Source organism: Mauremys reevesii, linkage group 5 (genome assembly GCF_016161935.1).
Source record: "Mauremys reevesii isolate NIE-2019 linkage group 5, ASM1616193v1, whole genome shotgun sequence".
NCBI classification, from domain to species: domain Eukaryota; kingdom Metazoa; phylum Chordata; order Testudines; family Geoemydidae; genus Mauremys; species Mauremys reevesii.
This window is the reverse complement of record NC_052627.1, coordinates 56,940,863-56,962,413: the sequence shown is the minus strand read 5'-3', so window position 1 is coordinate 56,962,413 and position 21,551 is coordinate 56,940,863. Positions and strand designations below refer to the sequence as shown.

Genomic DNA, 21,551 nt, shown 5'->3' with positions numbered 1-21,551 from the left:
TTTTTAAAAACCTAGGAAACTACACACACAAATATATATTTAAACAATTATTAAGATTGCAAAGTCAAGTACTCAAAAGTTAGGAAATGCCAGAATCAAGGCTGCCTGTGCAACCTTAATTCACTCTCTTTTTATGCATTATGATTCATAATTTATTTTCTTTAATTACATGATTACATACTATTTTTTGTTTGACATGGCCCCTTCCCCATTCAGTACACAGGCTGGACTTGCTTTCAGCATGAATCAGACTTGTTTGAGGAAGAAGGCTGTTGTCCACAGGAACTCTGCCTCATTTGTTGCAGAAGTTGGAAGGTGTGTGTAGTGAATGAGGCAGGAGACTGCAGCAAGAAAAGGAAAGTCTCATGGTTAAGACATTTGAATGCTGCACTGGGGAACTGGATTCTGTCCTTTCCTCTGTCACAGAGTTCCTGTGTGATGCTAAGCAAGTTACTTAAACCAAACTGTTTAGAGGTGGTCGTTAACTGGATCTGATTCACAGAAGTGCTCAGTGCTCAGAACTGCAACTGAAGTCAATGTGAGCTGTTCTTGAATATATAAAGTGCTATGTAATGCTAAGTGCTTTGAAAAATTTGGTCCTGGATATCTCAAATTGGCGACCCAAAATTAGTGGATGCTTCTGACATTAATCTCGCCATGAAATAGCTCCCTATCTGTAAAATGGGAATAATACTGTGATGGATCTGCAAAGCAGGGGACTACAACTCCCATCAGCCGCCCAGCCCATTGCACTTCCTCTTCCCCTGACCAGAGAAAGGTCAGGAACCAGGAAGTGGCTGGGTTCTTTGGCAATGGGAGGGGAACCACATGGCTGCAGGGAACTAGAGAGAAGCCAGAAGAACTGTGGACAAAGCTGCATGTGGAACAGACTGTGACTGCCTGACAGCACAGGTGCGTGCAGGTCTGTGTGGGACTAATGGGGGAGCAGCAGCAGCAGCAGCAGGTGGGAAGGGAACGGAACCAGTGCAAAGGGTCCTCAATGAGATACTCTGAGCCTGGCTTGGAAACCTGCAAATGCTTATTTCCTTAAATAGAGACTGAACTGGAGAAGGCACCTGAAGTCATAGGCCTGAAGAGCTCTGACTCTCAGTTGGACTCCCACAGGTACTCAAATGGTTTGAACTGTAACTGGTTAAGTCTTCTCATATAGGGTATTTGCAACCTTCCCCTTTCTAGCAACTCTAAAACCTCTCCCTTAGCCGTGTGTTTGAGTAGTTATTAGAACCTGCCAGGGTTAGCTCCTACAAGGCCTGGCTGCTGAAGCACCTACAGTGCTTTCCTCCAAGTCCTAGTACACTGGGTATGCTACTGGCAGCTGAGGGGTTTGGAGTACAGAGTAAACCCCAAAACTATAATAGCTCATCATGACCTCACAGGAGTGTTAAGAAGATAAACTAATTATCTCAGTGTAGCATTCAGATACTAAAGTGATAAATGTCATGGAAAAGCCCATGAAGAAATTAATAATTCTGCCTTAAGCACATGGTTTGTCTAATATACATTGTAGTAAATAAGGCATAGGGCACTAATAAAATATAGTTGCTTATTTATTATACACCATCCATCCTGAGCACTGAATAAGGGATTCTGTAGAAAAAATAGTATGTAATCATGTCATTAAAGACTGTATCATAATGCATTCATTCAAAGCAGAGAGTTAAGGTTGCAGAGGCAACTTAAATTCTGGTGTTTCCTCTATTTGGAATGATTGACTTTGCTACCTTAATAATGTTTTTTCAAGATAGTTTTTGTGTGTCTGATTTTTATGACTCTTGTATGTTTTCCCCATTTGTTGTAGCTCTTACTTGTTGCATGATTTCTATCATTTGAATGTAATATTTTTTTAGACAGGGCATGTATCTGCCTTTAAGTGTAGAAAGCTGATGGCACATTTTTAGGCACTACAGAAATATATATGATTTTGTATCACAGACAGAATATAACTTGAGAAGAGCAAAATTACTCTTTTCATGCACTACATCTTAGTACTAATGAACAAGGGAAGAGAAACAAAAAAATCTTGCCATTAAGACTGGATAGTTGCTAATTAAAATGTTTCCAAAGTTTTATATGAGTTTCTCTATGTATGGCAAGAAAAAGTATAGTCAATATATATGTTTTTCCATATCAGTGTCCACAAATGGACACAAATCGGACATCAGGAATTGTAACATACAAAAGCCAGTAGTGAACACTTCAATCTCCCATGTCATTGTGTAACAGATTTAAAAGTCACTATTCTTAAACAAAAACACTTCAGAAACAGATTTGAAAGAGAAACAGCAGAACTAAAATTAATTTGCAAATTTAACACCATTAATCTGGGGTTGAGTAGGGACTGGGAGTGGCTGGCTCATTACAGAAGCAGCTTTGCCTCTCCTAGAATTGACATCTCCTCATCTATTATTGGGAGTGGACTACATCCCCCCTGATCGAACTGGCCCTGTCAACACTGGTTCTCCACTTGCGAGGTACTCCCTTCTCTTCATGTGTCATTATATAATGTCTGCATCTGTAACTTTCACTCCATGCATCTGAAGAAGTGGGGGGTTTTACCCACGAAAGCTTATGCCCAAATAAATCTGTTAGTCTTTAAGGTGCCACCGGACTCCTTGTTGTTTTTCCATATCAGTGTATCTTAAGTTGGTTAAGATTGTGTATGAAGTCAGTGTAGGGAATGACAAGTTCTGAGTTGTATGAGAAAAAATGTAATTGAAAAGAACTTTATTGAACTTTGAAGGAGTATTTTAAAACAGGCATTGTTTGATGTCTAAATCCTGGGACTCTTGCAATTGGGGTTCTTGTTTAGGCTATTGAGCACAGAATATCAGGCCTTTGGCTAGAAGAGAGAACCTATCTTGGCACTGCCTCGGGCTATGCCCTAAGCCTTTGAGAAAATTGTAACCCAAACAGTGACAATCAACAAAGACAGCGACAAATGGAAAAGAAGTGGGGAAGAATAATGACATTTGGTGCTGAACCATATGTGCGTGGTTTGAAAGACATGACTGAATTGTTTTTGGTGCTCTATTATTCTGACATTTAGAATGAGGCAAATTTCCATTTCCATTAATGTGCTGCCAAATAGAAGGGGAACTGTCGCAAATTTGAGACTAAAGAAAGCTGTTCCTCAAACTTATACTAAGCAGAATCAATGTACTCACTAAGCAGCAAAATATTGTAGAACTGGTTATTATTCATTATGCCTTTTGAATAATATGATAGTAGTGATGATATAACATAATCTTTTTGGGTCCGGGCCATGTCTTTACATATATTTGTACACCAATTAGTACAGTGGGGCCCTGATCCTGATTGGTCCTTTGGGCACTCCTGTGATATAAATATGTATGTTTAATAAAGTGAAGAATATAACACAATATGAAAGAAAGTATTGCAAAAATGTTTCAAAAGCTCAATAACAACAAAATGAGGCTATATTTGATTCATTTATCTTATTTCATTCAAATGGAAGCAAAGGACCTTAGCCTCTCATCTCTGCATTTCTGGTAACAACTTCCAATTTGATTCAGTTTGGTATACAGTAGAGAATGAAATTCATTGTCATCTGATGCTTGTTCAGTGATGTATGTGAAATGGTTTGTTGGAGTTAGACTTATCAGACCAATGGCTACATCACAAAAAGACAACACTTTTTGCACCTTTTTTGAGATTCTTAGAAAAGAAATCAAGAACCTCTAAAATCTGAAATATATGCATGTGGAAGTGTGAAGAAGCTTACCCTGTTGCCCCTTTGTCTTCCTGTGGATAATAACAAGAGGGATTCAGTTTCCACTTCAATTAACACAACACCTTTCACAAGCCCTAAATTCAGTTTGTTTGTTTTTTAAGATGTATCCTTTGCAGGAAACTAAGGTAAGCAAATCTACCTTTTCAAAGCCTGCTTTTGTCTTTGCATTTGTTAAGGCTCAGGGTTTGCTGATCACTTATCCACCCACAGAAAATTAGCTGGGTCTGGGTGGTGGATGCTCAAGTGAAGAAAGCTGAAAAGCCCTTGGTTTTTCAAAGCATTACTAAGTACATGGATGAACAGTTTTACAAAACGAGAAGACTGAAGGTAACAAGCCACAGACTCAGAATTCAGGACCCGACTTGACTGAGAGATTCCTGACTCATTCATTCCCTTTACCTTCTGTGTCTCTGCCTTCCTGGTGAATGACCCTCCATGCTGTAGTATGCTAAAATCCAGGTGTTCTATTTTCAATGTGCTTAAGAACATCCTGAATCAATGGTACTCTCCTGACCTTTAGAGCAACAATACATCCACCTGTGTGATGGATGGGCCCGATGACAGGGGCAACGTAAAATCAGTAGCAACATTCAGTGCTCAAAAGAGAAAAGACACAGGGATGATTTTTTTATAACACTTCTCTGTTTGCGTTTTCTTTAACTTATTTACATATTTCAGTATGACTCACTGGATCTCCGATCCTGTGGATATGGCGGGTCTGATATAACTCCCAATAAAGCCAATGGGAGTGCTTCCACTGACTTTAATGGGAGCTGGTTCAGGACCTGTCAGTACATTCTTGCATAAACTGTATATGAAGTTTTGTCTTTTTGCTACATTTGGCAGCATTAGCCTAGAAAGCCCTTAAGTAGTGAATGCAAGTTTTTACTTCCTTTGTGTGGAGTGGAGTGGACTGGGGTGAAACATCTTTCATTTCACTCAGGACAATAGAAAATCATCCTCCCCAATCTCAGCACCAAGCACTCTACCTTGCTATTCCCCTCAAGTGTGATGAATCGTAGTTCCTGTCTGAATACCAAGTTCTGCCCCCTTTGTAAATTCTTGGAACACTTTCCTGACATATCACAAATTAATTTCTTTGCATGATTCACAAACTGCCTTTTAAACATACAGTGCCCTGATCCTATCATATGTGGGGAGGTTTTTTTTTTTCTTCTAATTGGGAATAACTTCATCATTCCTTGCCCATGATATTTTACAAACTTTGCAATAATTTTTTTCCATCCTGCTAGAGTGGTAAAGATTAAGGAAAGATACAAGAGCTAATAAGACATTACCAATTTACTTAAACATCTTAAATTTATTACTAGATGCCAGATTGGCAGACATGAAACCTGAAGACATTAATTTATCCCCAGAGCAGGTAATACAGATACTGAATGGGCAGTATGATATTGTAGAGCTAGTATTCCCCCAAACACCCCTCTAGCGTATCTCAATCCTATGCTGAAGGATTCAGCTCATACTGCGAGGTTAGCTCAGTCTCTATGCCTAATCATTTTTTTTTCAAATTTGTATTTTTTTCATATTTAAAGCATAAAGACACAGATTTAGCCTTAAGAGGTTACAAACTTTTCTTATATAAACATTTTTATATACCTTTAACTGTTGATTGTAACACTTCGGGTACATTACAAAAAATCTAAATTGTTATGAGGAAAATAAACAAATGTCGGAGGACAAGAAGAAAGAAAAAGAAAACAGAGGGAGGAAATGTTATCAGACATATCCTGGCCTCTCTGCTAAGACTGCTGACAAAGGTACTAGTTAATGTTCCTTTTGCATGGGAGTTAATAATGTGAAAGTCTATTTCCCATTGGAGAGTCAAAGACCACAAATTTATTTGACATGAGCTACAAAGAAACTATCTGGTATTAGCATTTTTTAATAATTACTGTCCTGGTCTGGATTTTACGTTTCACTATGGGCTCCCCCCCCCCCAGGATAGTTCTCTGATCACGTAGATGCTGTGTACAGTACATTCTTCAATGGGCCTCAGATGAAGTTCCGTCTTACTGTGAATTTTGTCACCAGTATCCAGGAGAACTTCCAGGTTGAGCGTTTACTCCCTTTCTTTCTGTGGAGTGGGTGCAACATCTTAAGTTTTAACCAATAGCCTATACATAAAAAGCTTTGAATCCCAGGTCACTGAGAGTATAACTGGGCCTTGAGGGTCTGTCTACAGTGCAATAAAACACCTGTAGCTGGCCTGAACTCCTACACTGCAATTTTATCAGCCCATGCCCCAGCCACGGGTGTTTTATTCATGCAGTGTAGAAATACCCATAGTGAACATTAAGAGAGGCTAACACAGTTTAAAAGTAAGGGCTTGTCTATACACAAACTTGGAGCAAAATAATTAAGTATAATTCACGTCTTTATTATTTTAGTGCAAGTCTACGCATGATTTCTCTTATTTAAACTAAACATGCCCTATTGCAATATTCCTTAAATCAGTAAAAAACTAACTTAAGCCAAACTGAAACTGGACACTTTTAAATCCCTTACACACCTAACTCATGGACTTTCTACTGGAGTTGGGCACCTAACTCCTTTAAGCACTTCTGAAAATCTCACCTGTAAAATGTTTAGAGATCCTTCAGAAGCAGAGATTATGGCAACTCCAGATAGCTAAATCCTCACTGTCTGGAAAGCATTTTCGGTCAGCTAACACAGTTCATTGTCTTCTAAGACAGTTGTTTCTTCTTTTTCATTATTTCCTTTATCATAACTATGCATAGTAATTAAACAGTCTTCCTGTATCTGCTTAGCAACTATCATTGTATTATTTCAGAAATAATTTATAAACACACTGTATTATTCTTGCGGTCCTGTATTGTCAAGAAAATTTTATTCCAAAATCAGATACATATAATCAGAAGTCCCACATTTTGAAGGACTAACTTGTGTATGAGTTATTGAATTATGGTAGGAGACATATCTTTTAAAGATTTTTTTTTCACTAGATCCTTAGTGGAAAGAGATTAAAATAATTATGTTCCCTTTCTCTAAGTCCAGTACTGTGCTCTCTACTTGAGTTACTTACACACTGTGTGCAAACTTCACCCTACTTTGGAAGAATTCATAGCACTGAATATTCATATGGCATCTATGATACAGACACTGAACCCAATTTAGTAAATGAATACTTGTAATTTCACCAAAGCCCCTCTGAGAGATTATTATGCAGATTTATGAAGGAATATTGCTGAAGCAATTCTTGGCTGTGTTTTCAGTCACTAAGGACTTTAAAGTAACCTAAAATAATTTCAGACTTATTTACTGCTTCTGCTTTCATCTTCTGAACTTTCTTGACATCATTTCTCTCACCATTTTGTATTCAACATTCCCTCTGTTGTCCTTGCCCTTGAGCAAAGAGCCAGTGTCATAACATCTACAAGTGTTGCCAAGTTACTCCCAACAATATCCTTGCTGCTATAGTGTCAGCAATCTGTCCCAGTCCTATTGCTACAAAATTGCAATACAGACACAAGGCTGCAAGGACACAGGCATGCATGCAGTACATGTCACAAAGAGATATATAGACCAGGAGACAAGCAAACTGTGAGCTAGATTATGACATCCTTTCTCATGGTGAATATTACCTTATTACTTGCTTTGTGAGTATATATAATCAGTGCAAAGAATAGGATATTTCAGCGTTAGGCTGAAGGGCTCTGACCCTGAATCATTTTTTACTTTGCTTTGGAGTTCAGCTAATTTGCTGTAAATTCATTTCTGCACTGGTGATTCTGCAATACAGTGTCATTTAAAAAGGATAATAGACCCACCCATTTTTTGCAGTGACCTCCAGAACCCAGCATATTGCCACTTCAATTTTGCTCCTTTGTCAGAGTAAACTTATTGCTGCTTTTAAATATTTAAAATATTTTAATCTCTAATAGCCTATTGATCTCTTTGAGTTCTGACATTGCTACCAAAAATTAAAAAAGCAGCTAACAAATATCCCCTAGTTATAACCAATCTCATATCACAGCCGTGCAGACACAATTCATTAAGGAAATGAGTCACCATCAGCCTAAATTGTTGAAGGCACAGGGCCAAATATTGAAGTCCTTACTCACATTTTACTCAATCATTCCTCAGCAATGGGAGATTTGCTGGAAAGAAAGACTGAGTTAAATAATTCAGGATTTCGCCCAGAGACTTTGCAAGGCTACTGTAAGAGTTAAATCTAATATACTGTAAATATCATGCTTCTTCTCAGTTAGGCTTCTTGGTATAAAATACAGTACCATATGTTATAAGGAAGTGAATCTTAAAGGCCAACTTCTGCTCTTGGATTCAGCTTTCAGTGACTTCAATGGTATCCCACTGCAGTGGAGGCTGGTGACATCTGCAAATGGGTAAGCAAACATGACAATGCCTCTATGGGGGTTCTGGGAGAAAGAGCCAGCAGATGATTCCTGAAGTATTTGATGTAAATTGCTGCAATGTGGTTCATTTTTGGGTTTTTTTTCCCCAAACCCATGTTTTTCATCTTGAATATGCGCATTGTGATGGAGCAAGGCCAGATGGCTACAGGAAAGTACTCAGGAACAGGTATGTTAGCCCCAGGCTAAGCAAATCCCTAGTACCATGGGAACCAAAATGGCAGTTGCTCCAGGGTAATTAAGGCACCTGGGGCCAATTAAGAACTTTCTAGAAGGCACCGGAGAGAGCTACATTGATTGGAGCACCTGCAGCCAATCAGGGCAGGCTAATCAGGGCACCTGGTATAAAAAGGGGAGCTCAGTCCAGTCAAAGAGGAGGAGCCAGAGGAAGGAAGGGTGTATGAGGAGCTGGGAGCAAGAAACACAAGGAACTAAGAGGGTGTACTACTGGAGGATTGAGGAAACACCATACAATCAAGCAGTATCAGACACCAGGAGGATCCTATGGTGAGGATAAGAAAGGTGTTTGAAGGAGGCTATGGGGAAGTAGCCCAGGGAGCTGTAGCAGTCAAGCAGCGCTTACAAGTAGCACTATAGAGACTGCTGCAATTCACAGGGCCCTGGGCTGGAACCCGGAGTAGAGGGCGGGCCCAGGTTCCCCCCAAGCCTCGCTACTCCTAATCAGACATAGGAGGAGGTGATCCAGACTGTGGGTTTCATCCAAGGGGAAGACCACTGAGGGGAGGAAATCCGCTAATAAGCGCAGGACCTACTAGAGGAGAGGAGGAACTTTGCCACAATATGTACATATTGAACATCTGGTACAAGTTCCTATGTAATAGGACAGGATAGGCCTATGGGCAAAAAAGTTAGGCTCCACTGGAGGGCCATGTTTAGTTTCCTCCAAAGAAAGAAGAAGAGAGAGACGGAAAGAAGTGAAGATAGGCAAAGATGGGAAGAAGCTGCAGGACGGAAACAGTAACTGGAAACAAAGAATAGAATGTAACCTGTTTCCTTCGTATTATGCTAAACAACAAAATAACTTGGAAAAATAAGATAGACACATATCATTACGTCTAGTGTTTTTCTGCAAATGGTATTTTGTTTTATAACTTTCTTCAGAGTGTTTTCTATCCCTTTTCCTGTACTTTTTCTTTTCATTCCTATTCTCATTATTCCTGTGTTCTTTTATTCTACCTTGTTTCTGCTTCCACACTCTTCTTGTTACTCTGTATTGTTGTTGTGTTCCTTCTATCTCTTGTTCTTGGTCTCCTTTTCCCTCTGGTAACCCATCTAGACATTTCTTCTCTTCCAACTTGTGTTTATCTCTTAATGAGAATATTCAAGTTTGGGGCCGCATAAAAGAGCACACAGTGCAGAGAATACTAGGAACTGAACTGTCTTTGTTGGCGGGGGGAATGTTTTCTGGCAGGCTGGTTCACTGAAGATGGAAGGGAAGACATTAGCTTTTGAATTGTCAATGAGCTATGTTAAAAGGATGAGGGTGTACATTATATACAAACCACCCTCAACTGCACCATAGAAAGAGCTTTAGATACTAAGTACGGAAAAGTGATTTTAAAAAATCACTCCTTCCCTATGTGCAATCACTAGACTATTACAGGTGCAAGTAAAACATGAGAAGTTTGTTTGAAACTATAGATGGTACAGTACAGTGCTGTATGTCATATTAGGTGCAAAATAATGAAAGCCAAGTTGTATTCCTTATGGGATGAATCACACCTGTAATTGACTAGACAATAAATTATACATAGCATGGGGAAAATTTTCTCATTGACAGGAATTTTCCCATCACTTGCTGTGTTCTGCTTTAACTGGACTGATAAGCACAGTGTGATCTGGAGGAAGCTTTTATGAAGTGCTGCTGGGAGTTTAGTATGTTTTAGAAAGAATGGTATCAAGATTTTATTAAATGATAAATGTGGGAGGTGTGTTGAACATACACAAGGCTAGTAAACGGCAAAGTGATTCCACAAAGATCTCTGAAGACTCATTCTTCTGAAGACACACATCTGCTTGGTCTTTTCCCCTATAGTCTGCATGCCTTGCATCATGTTTCATCAGTTTGGGTACTCTGACTCAGAGCTGGGCCTTCTTGATGGTTGTTATATGTAATTTAGTAAGAAGGAGTTTGGTTTTTATTAATGAAAGCAGAGTTAGTATTGAAAACTCAGTTGCCAGGACTCGACTCGGTGGTTCCAGTGACCAAACAGTGTTTTGTAAAGTTCAGACTGTGAATGTGAAACTTCTTAAGAAAGCAAGGCATTATGGGTAAAGAGCAAGGAGACCCAGAAAGTTAGCATATATTCAAGTCTCACCCTCTTCATAGCAACTATCACAAAAGGTTTAGGGGAGACATTTTAAAAAAACCTAAGGGATTTAGGAGCACAAATACCATTGCCCTATGTTCATAGTACTGCATTTTCACAAGCAAACATGGGAATTTTTTAAATTGTAAACTACTTCCTTTCTCTGTGTTATGCAGCCCTGGCCTGAAATATCTTTTTTTTTTTAAAATAAGAATATGTGCTATTATAGATTTATTGGCTTGGTGCATAATTTATATATAATTTTCTTTTATTAAAATGAGAAAAATAATTGCATTTGAGTGTGGTCCTAGTGTCAAAAAGTATAGTCAGATCCTTGTCTGGCTTGAGTTTAATAGCCACTGAGAGAGTGCTCTAGCCCAGGGTTTTAGAAACCCTATCCCTCAATTGTGCAAAGCTGTCCCCCATATAAATTATACACTTCCTGTGGAAAAACACACAGGACTTGAGAATACAAGCTTAAAACTTGCTCTCCCTGAAGATTTGTGAGAGGAAAAATCAGCCACGCAAATGTTGATGAAAAGTTGTGTGAATGAAACTGCCGTAAATTTATTTTAAAATTTCAACAACTGCTCAAGGAGAATTTTTGTACCATGTTAATCCAATTCTGATGTGAAAGTTTTCATGTTGCTCATCTCTTGTTTTTGAACAACCATCCGATGCTTTGTTGGACGTATATGCCAAATCATTTAATTTAAGCAAAAGCACCCATTTCCTTCCTTTTCTACCCTAACAAGGTCTGCCATTTTTTACCTTGGGAGGTTAATACCCCTTCTGCTAGTGTATCCCATCTCATAGAAAGGGGCTCAGTAAATCCCAAACCACATGACTTATGCCTCTATCACTTGATCTCCACGTTCAAATTTCTCCTATCATTGTTTGCCCTTGATATGAGAAGGAGCTTTGAGAAGGTGACCTGAATGACTCCTATCTTAAGTTATCTACGTAGGCCACAGAAGTGATTCATGATCATATAAAATCTTATTTCCTTGAGATCATTATATCCCTAAGGCTTAAGCAATTGCTCACTCTGACTAGAGACTCCCATCAACCATCTGGTGTCTGCCAACTGTAGTGTCTAGTCAGGTTATATTGAATGTGAAGAGAAATTCATGCAGTGGCACCAGGCTAGGATCCTTCCCACAGGCCAAGCAGAATATTAACTGGCTGCTGCCCTAAAAGATTGAGAAAAATATTTCCAGTGACCAGAGTGGAAGGAAACCCCATTTCTAGAGTGAAGCCACATTTTAAAGATATTTGCAAACACAATCTTGCAAGAGAATGACACTAAATGAACTAAATAACATTATAGATCTTCCTATCTATAATTTCTATCATTTTTATTAGTTTTTTAATTGCAATTTATCCTTCTATAAATGATTGCAATGCTTTTTTTTGTTTTTGGAGGGAGAGTCCAAATGCCTCTTCAAACTGTCCTTGTCTTACAAAAAAATCTGAAAAACTCATTACATATATTTTCCCCAAATGTCATTGTGACAGATATTGGATGCAATTCTAGCAATATCTGCGGAGATCATCTTGTATTAAGTTTCTGTATCATTGTGGGTCAGGGATTAGATGCAACTCCAGGAGGGACTATAATCACATCTCCTCCAGGAACCAAAAACAGTGAGAGAAGAGTGATACGGTGAATCACTTAGGTTGTAAACACCTCCAGAGAGGTACGACCCCCCCTGGGGAGTCTTGCATACACTGGTTCAAATTGGGTTTTCCAGAAACCAACAGACAAAGAAAGGACTTTTGATATTAAAAAGGCTGAGTTTAAGCTGACTCAGGGCCTTCTTTTCAATCCAGCGAACGAACAGGACCTACTGTCCAAAGGGGGCCCAAACTCTTGTAGAAGGATTGGAAAGGCTTTGGCCTACTAGGGCCCTGTAAGACTGACTGATGACCTCTAATAAGCTTTTAGCATGTGTATAGGAACTCTTATGAGGTGTTTGTTTGTTTTTACTTGTTTTCTCTAATGCCTTTACCTTAAGAATAAATGTACTTGCTTAGAAAGAGCTGTGTGGTAACTTGTAACTGCTGACAATACACTGTTCATAGCCCTGTGAGAGAAAGCAAACAGCAGGTGCTGACCTTTGGGCAAACTGGCTTGCTGGGGATATCGCAGTGGATGGGAGGGGTCTGTGCAGCCTGAAAAAAAAAAACAGTCAGGAGGGAAGAGGACGTGGATGATGGCTGGGAGCCTAAAACTTGAAGTAGGTGCCCTCGAGGGACCATGGAGGTGGGGAATAGCTCCAGTTACCTGAAACTGGGACAGTAATCTTTTGAAACCAGATTGGGTCAGTCTTTTTCTTGCATGAAGTGTATGATTTTTAGACCACATAACACTTTGAGATTGGTCTTGTGTCCCACAAAGACTCCCCATAATTGAAAATACACATCCGGGCATGTTAGCTAGACACACTTTTTGTTACCTCTTTGTCCCCCACTCCAAAAGTACAAGTCAATCATATTCGTAACACTCGCCCGGTCCGAGGTACTGGTGGAAGGTCCTCCACACTACTTCAGCCATGCAGTGTGGCTAGTTAGGGCACCACAGACAGTTCAGCCTTTAGGGGAGTCCCCACACTTCTTGCATGCTGCAGAGGGATATTTGACTTGCATAGGAGGATCATGGGCAGTACTGGTTGTAGTCCTGGGGCAGGCCAGAAGGCTTCATGGGATCTCTAATTGTGCTGCCTGAGTGATCCTAACAACCTGCGTAAGTGGCAAATAGAGGCTGCATCCACCATTTCATTTTATAAGCCACCATAACAGCCATGGAGGAGCTGCATTGATTAGAATATTGTTGGGGATACAGCTCAGTGAAGGGAGGAATTTATATAAGAACAGCCATACTGGGTCAGACCAAAAGTCCTTCTAGCTCAGTATCCTCTCTTCCTCCCCCAGCCCCTGCATTTCACCCATGTAAAGCCTCAGAACAGGGGCTGTGTGCATGGGAAGTGAATTTCATCCACATAAATTACATAAGCTCAGAATTAAGTACAAAATTGCACAGCTATAGCTGTTCCTTATAATATATGGGCCTAGTTCTTCTCTCCTTTACCCCAGGGTAAATCAGGAGTAACTCTGTTGAAGTCAAGGGAGCTACTGAGAACAGAATATAATGAACACCTCCTTTTCAAAATTAGGGTAGAAATAACAGAAGAATATGCTTTCTCACAATTTCTCATGCTTCCTGCTTCAGGAATTTCAGAGATGGTCCAGAATTAAAAATAAGGGAGAAAAAAGGTTACAGCTTGGAACTTGAGAAAATATGATCTTTTTTAAGATGAGTTCTTATTTTGTCCAGTCCAATTCACGTTACTCTTTTAAGAACCCACCCACCCACGATGTCCAGCTAAAAAAAACTTGACTATGATTTTGAAACCTGAGGACAGAAAATGATAAAATCAAACTGCTAATTTCTGGATAGGGGTGTGGAAATTCCCCAGGGCACCATATCGAGATCTGTCAGTCCTTTTCATTTGCTGGAATTTGACCTGAGCCAAAGGCTGTTCATGTGACATGGGGTTCAAGAGCTCAGGTTTGTGCAAAAGGCAAAAGCAAAAAACCAAAACAATAATAATAATTTGTCGGGAGACAGCTCAGACTATATTTACTATATACCATCTGCAGAGAGCCCTGAGATACATTGTGTTCTACATTCTCTTGTCTATTCTACAAAGAGCTTTTCTGATTCCTTTCGTGTGACCTTTTTCAGAGTTTGGTAGTATGACACTCTTGCTATGCCAGGCTCAAGCCCATTTGAGGACAGGCCTCCTAAACCCTGCCTTTCACATTAATCGATCACCTTATTATAAGAGTAAATCAAAGCAGTTACTCTCAGGTTTCCCGAGAGTTGAAGGTCAAATGGGGGAAAAACAAACCTTATCCTGGCAAGAACATTGTGAACAATTCTCTCAGTCCTTCCCCTTTGTCCTTTGCCTTAAAGACATGACAAAATTATATGCTGTGTATACCATTTAGAGAAGGAAGATGTACAGTGATATACAGAGTGTGTTTATCGGCATCTCAATGCCTCTTAATCTCCTAATTGTGAGTAGTTTTGGAAAAGCCCTTCATTTATGTCTTGGGAAACAGAAAGTGAGGAGAAAAAGTTATCCCTTTGTACAAGAGAAAAAAGGATCAGACCATTTCCACCTTATGGCAGCATAGCCTGTGAGTCAGAAGATGGGAATACCAAGTGGTACAGGAAAAGTGCTTTAGTAGCCTTGATTTTTATTATTGTTTCATTTTGGATCCATAGAGACATTTTGAAAAGTGCAGAAGTGCCTCCACAGTCATGTGCAGGCAATCTACAGAGGCACGGAGGCTGCAGTAATTTCTGAAGATAGGAAAGGGGGACTGTAGGTTAAAGATTTTTTTTTTTTTAGAAACAAGACAATCTGCAGCATCAGTCTTGCCTAGACTCTTCCATGCTTCTGAATACCCAAGTGGCCTCAGCTGTGAAAAATGCCCCTTTCCTCCTCCAACTGGCTCGGAGACTTTACCATTTGTAACCTCAGAGCTTAATTACTGTAACACACTAGGAATGATACTGCCAACCTTAAAAAAGCTCCAGTTGGTTCAACAACACAGACCACTAAGAGTATATTCCCCCAGCCACCTACTGGGTCTTTTCATTGGGTCCCCACAGATAAAAGTATCCAGATGACCCAAAGATTGTGAGAGTGGTAAATAATGAGAGGACAGGTCATCGCTACAGAGAGATCTGGATCAGTTGGTAAGCTGGGCTCAGGCAAACAAAGTGTGTAATATGGTCAAATGCAAATGTATACATCTATGAATAAAGAATCGTAGACCATCCAGGATCAGGGGGCTCTATCCTGGGAAATAATGAGTCTCTAAAGGACTTTGGAGCCATGATGGATAATCAGCTGAACATGAGCTCCCAGTGTGATACTGTGGCCAAAGGGTTAATGTGATCCTTGGATGTGTAAATGAGGGAATATTTACTAGGAGTAGAGAAGTTATGTTAGCTATTATTTGGCACTGCCACTACTGGAATACTGTATCTAGTTCTGGTGTCCACAATTCAAGAAGGAAGTTGATAAATTGAAGAGGATTCAGAGCCAGGAGAAGGATTAGAAAACATGCCTTATAGTGAAAGACTCAAGGAACTCAATGTATTTTGCTTAACAAGGTTATGGGGTGAATTGATCACCATGCTTAAGTACCTACAGAAAATTGATGATAGTAGGTTTTTCAGTTTAGCAAAGGTATAGCAAGATCCAATGGTTGGAAGTTGAAGCTAAGTGAATTCAGACTAGAAATAAGGTACACATTTTTAAATGAGGGTAACTAATCATTGGAACAACTTTTGAAAGGTTGTGGTGGAAATTTCAAGACTGGATGCTTTTTTAAAAAGAGATACTCTTGTTCAATTGGGGGTTAATTTTAAGGAAGTCTAGTGTTATACAGGAGGCCAGACTAGATGAGCACATTGGTCCTTTGTGGCTTTATAAGACTTTATAGGACTCCCAGGTTAAATTCAAGGTTTTGGTCCTCATCTTCAAAGTCCTCCATGGGACTGGCTCAAGATACATGAGACCTCCTCACCCTGCATGACCATGCAACACAGAAGCTATATTCTATACTAACAGGTGTATATTTTGTGCAAACTATTTAGGGCTGTAGTTCGCACTTCTGCATTCCCCAGCCCCCCACTCCACTCCAATTTTTCCCCTCTGTCATGCACAAGCTTTGATGGACACAGATCACTGAAGACCCACTTGCACACTCCTTTATTGTTGCTCCGTGGATGGAAAAACCACTTACATCTGTTTTACAGACAAAAATGCCAAATTTAGTGGTATAAAATTTTTGAAAATTTAGCTGTTAATCCATAGTAGCATCTCCACATAAATGAGGATTTAAGCCTTTTAGGTTATAGGTGCCTGGTGATGTTTATATGACCTGGCTTGGGCGAGTGTATGGAAAGAAGGTGGTGGCTAGCCTACTGTAATAACCTTACGTCGGTAGAGAGGAGAAGTGGTGTTGTGGTTAAGGCACAGGGTCAGGATTTAAGGGCTCTACATTCAGTTCCTAGCGCCATTAGAGTTCTTGTGTGACCTTGGGCAAGTCACATGTTTCATCTGCTTCAGTTCCCCATTGTAAAGTGATGAATAATCATAATACTGCCTTTCGCTAACCTTCATTTGTCTTGTCTCCTTCGACTGTAAACTCTTCAGGGAATTGTAATTTCATTGAATCTTGGTTCAAGTTCTGTGATTTTTTTTTAAGCTAAAGGCTTTCCGTGAATTGTGTTTTGTTTTGTTTTAAAGTCTACCTTGGATTTTTTAGGCTTTTGTAAACATACAAACACACCCAATGACACAGAGGGTGTGGGACACAAATGAGGTTCCTGGTCAGAGGCACCTGCCAATTTAACTTGTTTCTTTTTAAGTCACAGCTTTAAAAAGAGAGAGAGAGAGAGAAATTGTTGATGCTGTAAATAACACAAGCACATACAGTGATTTATTATTATTGTTGTTCTATTTACAGTGCTCTAAGTCTGATAGGCTCTTTCCAGAACACATACAAAGACATTATCCCTACCCTGGAGAGTTTGCAATCTAATCTAATTCCATTCTAAGACACCCATCTCTACCCATTCATTGTATAGGGGCCCTCAGCTCCTAACCTAGGCTTTGTGAATCTCACTGATTTTTCTAGACCCCTAAAAGTTAGGTGTGGCAATGCTCTGCAGCAGGCTGCCTATGTTCTTTGTGAATCTAGCCCCATGTGACAAAAGAAGGTCACAAACTGTAGGGAGCAGATGCGGTGAGGAAGAATACAGGTTACAACTAAGGTGACACTATTGCTCAGTTTAGGGATGTCCAAATCTTGACAACTCAGTTAAAAGTACAATGGGTTTTTTGTAGTTGTTGTGTTGAGTGATCTTTGTTTTTGTTTTGTTTAGAATAATAGTAATTATTGACTCACTACTTGTGCACAGCATGGAAAGAGTGACTCTTAGGAAAAGATTTCTTTGTAAAATTGGTAGTGATTGGACAGATCAGAATTTGAAGGACATTCCATGAATAGGAGACAGTGTAGAAAAAGGAATGGAGGTAGCTGTAGCAGAATCAGTGGGACATTGATGCAGGCATTATAGCGGAGAGGAGGGAGAGAGGGTGACATGGTATCAGCCTAAGTTGGATAAGTTGGCAATGTAGAGTTATGTATGGCCTTGAAGGAAAGGACTAGGAGTTCAAAAGGATACTATCAACTTGAAATATAATCCATTTCAAATAATGAATTAAATTACCATGTGCCCTGGTTTTACACTCTCAGTTCCTATTTTTTAAATGTGTGTTTTGCTCTTGTGTTGCTGTGCAAAAGGCCTCCACAAGCAGCAGGGAAAACTGACTAACAGACGACATGGAAGAAAGAGTGAGGAATAAAGTGCTATCAAGTGCACAAAGTAAAAAAACTGAAAAAAACAGAGAAATATTTTTCTCTCATCTCTTTCAAATATAGTAATGTTAGCAATTGTAGGTGAGCAAAATCAGAAATATTATTTTAAGTTGATGGTAACCCTTTAAATGGCTGTGTTGGAAAAGGGAAGCCAATGGAGGGATTCAAAGATGGGGAAATATGGTCAATTAGAGCGCCCCATTTCTGAGGTTAAGTTATGGGGAAATACTTACCTCAGAAAGTTATCTGCTTTGAACAGTCATTATTGAAAGGTAAGTACTCATCAAACCACGAACAAGAAAGGGAGCGGGGGCACTGCAACAAATCAGAACTTCTTAGTTCTGGTTGTTTCTAGTGACAAACCATGAATACAGAGAGAGGCCCAAATCCTAAAACCAAACAGCTCACATTTAGTGGTGAGTTGAAATCCAAACATGGATCTAAATCCAGATTTCACAGCTGACAGTTTTTCTGTATTAGGCAAACACAATATGGATGCAAATACCCCCAAACTTTTGGTAGGCGGTCTACAGCTGAATCCAAATGTTGTGGTTCAGGCCAATCTCTATTCAAAAGGATTGTAGGTTTTGTTTGAATAAGCATCCAAAAGTTCAGATATCTTTCTGAACTTTATCTGAACAATCTATATCTCTAGGATCTAAACGCTTGAACCTTCCTGAAAGATTTTTGTGCTTCCTAATTATGAGCAGGCCAAACATATCAAGAAACCAACTTCTCTGATGGTATTTTAGCTTTTCTGCTTCTAATCCCTGCCAGAACTAAGAAGTAGAGAAGTGAAGCAAAAGAGAAGAATTATGGGAGGATTTATCCAAATTGTCTGAAGTCTCAGCAAAGGATTCTCTTTAGTTTTGGTTTGAATATGGGGACAAAGATTTGGGCTGCATCTCATTTCATTGCAACCAATTTATGTGCTATACTGACAAACTTTCATGGCTAGAGTGGTTCCACTGCATTATCCTGCATGTGTCTAGGGTGGGGGAGGACAGGAACTTTAAAAATAAAGGCGTGTCTTTTATCAATTTTCCTTGGAAACAAATTTCAACTGACTAATGTTTTGTTTCTAAGTACATTAGGCTTCTTGCATGTGCCCCGCTTCAGATGCCATTTCAACAATATTAAAAAAATTATTACATCCTATTCTACATCAGACCTCAAGACACACCCCAAATTTTGTAAAAAATGGAAAACAACTATTTCGTATATGGTTGTTTCCTAGAGCCTGAAGGCAAAATCTATGTATAGAACTGAAACAAGTCAAATGTAATTAAAATTCACAATGCATAGTTAATTAAAAAAAAACTATTCTAAATGCAATAATATATGCAAAATATTATCCTACAGTCAGTACTCTGAATGTTGACAGGGCCGCCGAGAGGATTCAGGGGGCCTGGGGTTTTCAGCGGCAGGGGGCCCCCGCTTCGGCGGTAATTCAGCGGCAGGTCCTTCTGCTCCGGCGGTAATTTGGCGGTGGGGGGTCCTTCCGCTCCAGGACCCACTGCCAAAGTGCCCTGAAGACCCACGGCGGAGGCCCCCGCTGCCGAATTACCGCTGAAGCGGGACCCGCCGCCGAAGTGCCGGGTCTTCGGCAGTAATTCGGTGGCGGGGGGTCCTTCTGCCCCAGAGTGGAAGGACCCCCCGCCGCCGAATTGCCGCCGCCAGCCCGGAGCAGAAGAAACTCCGGGGGCCTGGGCCCCGTGAGAGTTTTCTGGGGCCCCCAGAGCGAGTGAAGAATCCTGCTCCATGAGCCCCAAAAAACTCTCGTAGGGGCCCCTGTGGGCAAATTGCTCCACTTGCCCCCCCCCTGGGTGGCCCTGAATGTTGAATGGTCCTAGTTGAACTCCTAGATTACCGAAAGCTGAAGGATGAACCATATGGTAAATCTTTCAAAAGATAATGTCCTCTGGATTTACAATTATGTCTTGAGTTTGGCCTTTGATCTATATGTTTGAGAATATTTGTGCTCCCTATAGGTAATATTCAGGCAAACATAATCTTTATAGGCTTCTTTTGTAGATTTGCTAGAATTTGATTCATTTACAACGATAAAACTCATTAATTTCCAAAATGTAGTGTGTTTATACTGATGGTCAAATTTAAAACATCAGGTACCTTAGTTAGGTGCAACAAACCTGAACTGGGACATTCATACTGGCACTCCTATACCCATGTGCGGTAGCACCCTTAGTAAAAATCATTAGCAGAATAATTCTTTTCAAGATATACTGTGTTCAAAATCCGTTTTTTTGAATAATCCATTCTACTGTTTAAAAAATGAGAAATTTCCCCAAATGCCATTGTTTGATATAAAAATATAACAACTAGCTTGGCAAAAGTTGTATGTGAAATTTCAACAGAAACTATAAATTATATTAAATGGCCAATAAAAATGTTCAATCAAGAACTCATTTTAAGATACGTTGTTAATGAACTGTATGTAATGATGCTTAATCAAAACCTGACACCTTCCATGGGAGAAAAATTCCACAGGACCTCAGGAGCACTATTGTTCTGAACAAAAGATAACAATAGAACATCATAATTAATAGCCTGCAGTCATGTGGCATTCTCCAGGGAATCCCAATTTCTAAACGAGCTCCATTGTTTTTCAAAAAGCAGAAATTATGCTGCATGATATTGCTAATGCCTTGAACTTGTTCAAACATCAAGACATCATTTGTCTGGCAGATTTTGTTTGCTCTGGAGTTTTGATAATTTCCCCAGGCAAAGTAATTTTTAAAAAGTGAAACTTTTCCAATAAAGGCACAGTCCAGAAGGGAGACTACTGCCTTCTAGCATTTTGCACTTTTGTGATTCTGAAATTACATAAGACAGTTTAGGAGTAAAATTCTAACAGGATATCTTCACTATTATAGAAACATCAGTAAGAATTTAAATACGATTATACCAAAATGCACAATAGATTTACTTTATACAGTCCACATTTGAACTGTATTATTTGACATGTCATATTTATGAAAACCCCTAATAAAATCATGTCCTGGTCATCATTTCCAAATTTCAGAATTTTCCTAGCAAAGATATAGAAAATACTTTTTTTTAATAGAAAATCCAAAGAAAAAATGATCCAAACTGGGCAAGCAGAGTAAAATTCTTAAATTCCTAATTACTTTCAGCAACTGTCATTGCAGAATAGTGAGTACTTTTACTATACGTTCCATGTGCATTTTTCTCTTTTAAGTCCTCCTTTATCTGTGCAACGTGCAAACATACATGTATGTGGACTGCAATTTTAAAGCATTCATTACCTGCTATTAGAACCCAAAAGTATGCTGCACCCATTACAAGGCACATCAACAACTAAATATGAAATTTTTAGCCCATTGAAAGTTAGTTTGACTTAGGTTTCTAAGTGGTTAATTCATTTTTGAAAATGGGACCTTAGGCTCCTAAGTCACATAAGCACTTTGGAAAATGTTACCCAATTTCTCTCAAACAAAGCAAGTAAAATGATAGGATGTGAAGGAAAAAGGCCTTCCTGAAACATACATTTCTCTGATAATTTTTAAATATGCCAAAATTATGAAA

General features: G+C 39.4%; 1 long non-coding RNA gene across 1 annotated transcript in view; it reads left to right on the top strand.

Annotated features, from left to right (window-relative positions):
- Window positions 1–837: 837 nt before the first annotated feature.
- The window catches only part of LOC120405708, a 158,643-nt gene continuing 137,929 nt past the window's right edge, over window positions 838–21,551 (top strand). Inside the window, exon 1 of the long non-coding RNA XR_005598792.1 lies at window positions 838–912. This is a non-coding gene — a long non-coding RNA (uncharacterized LOC120405708). The remainder of the gene's footprint in view (window positions 913–21,551) is intronic.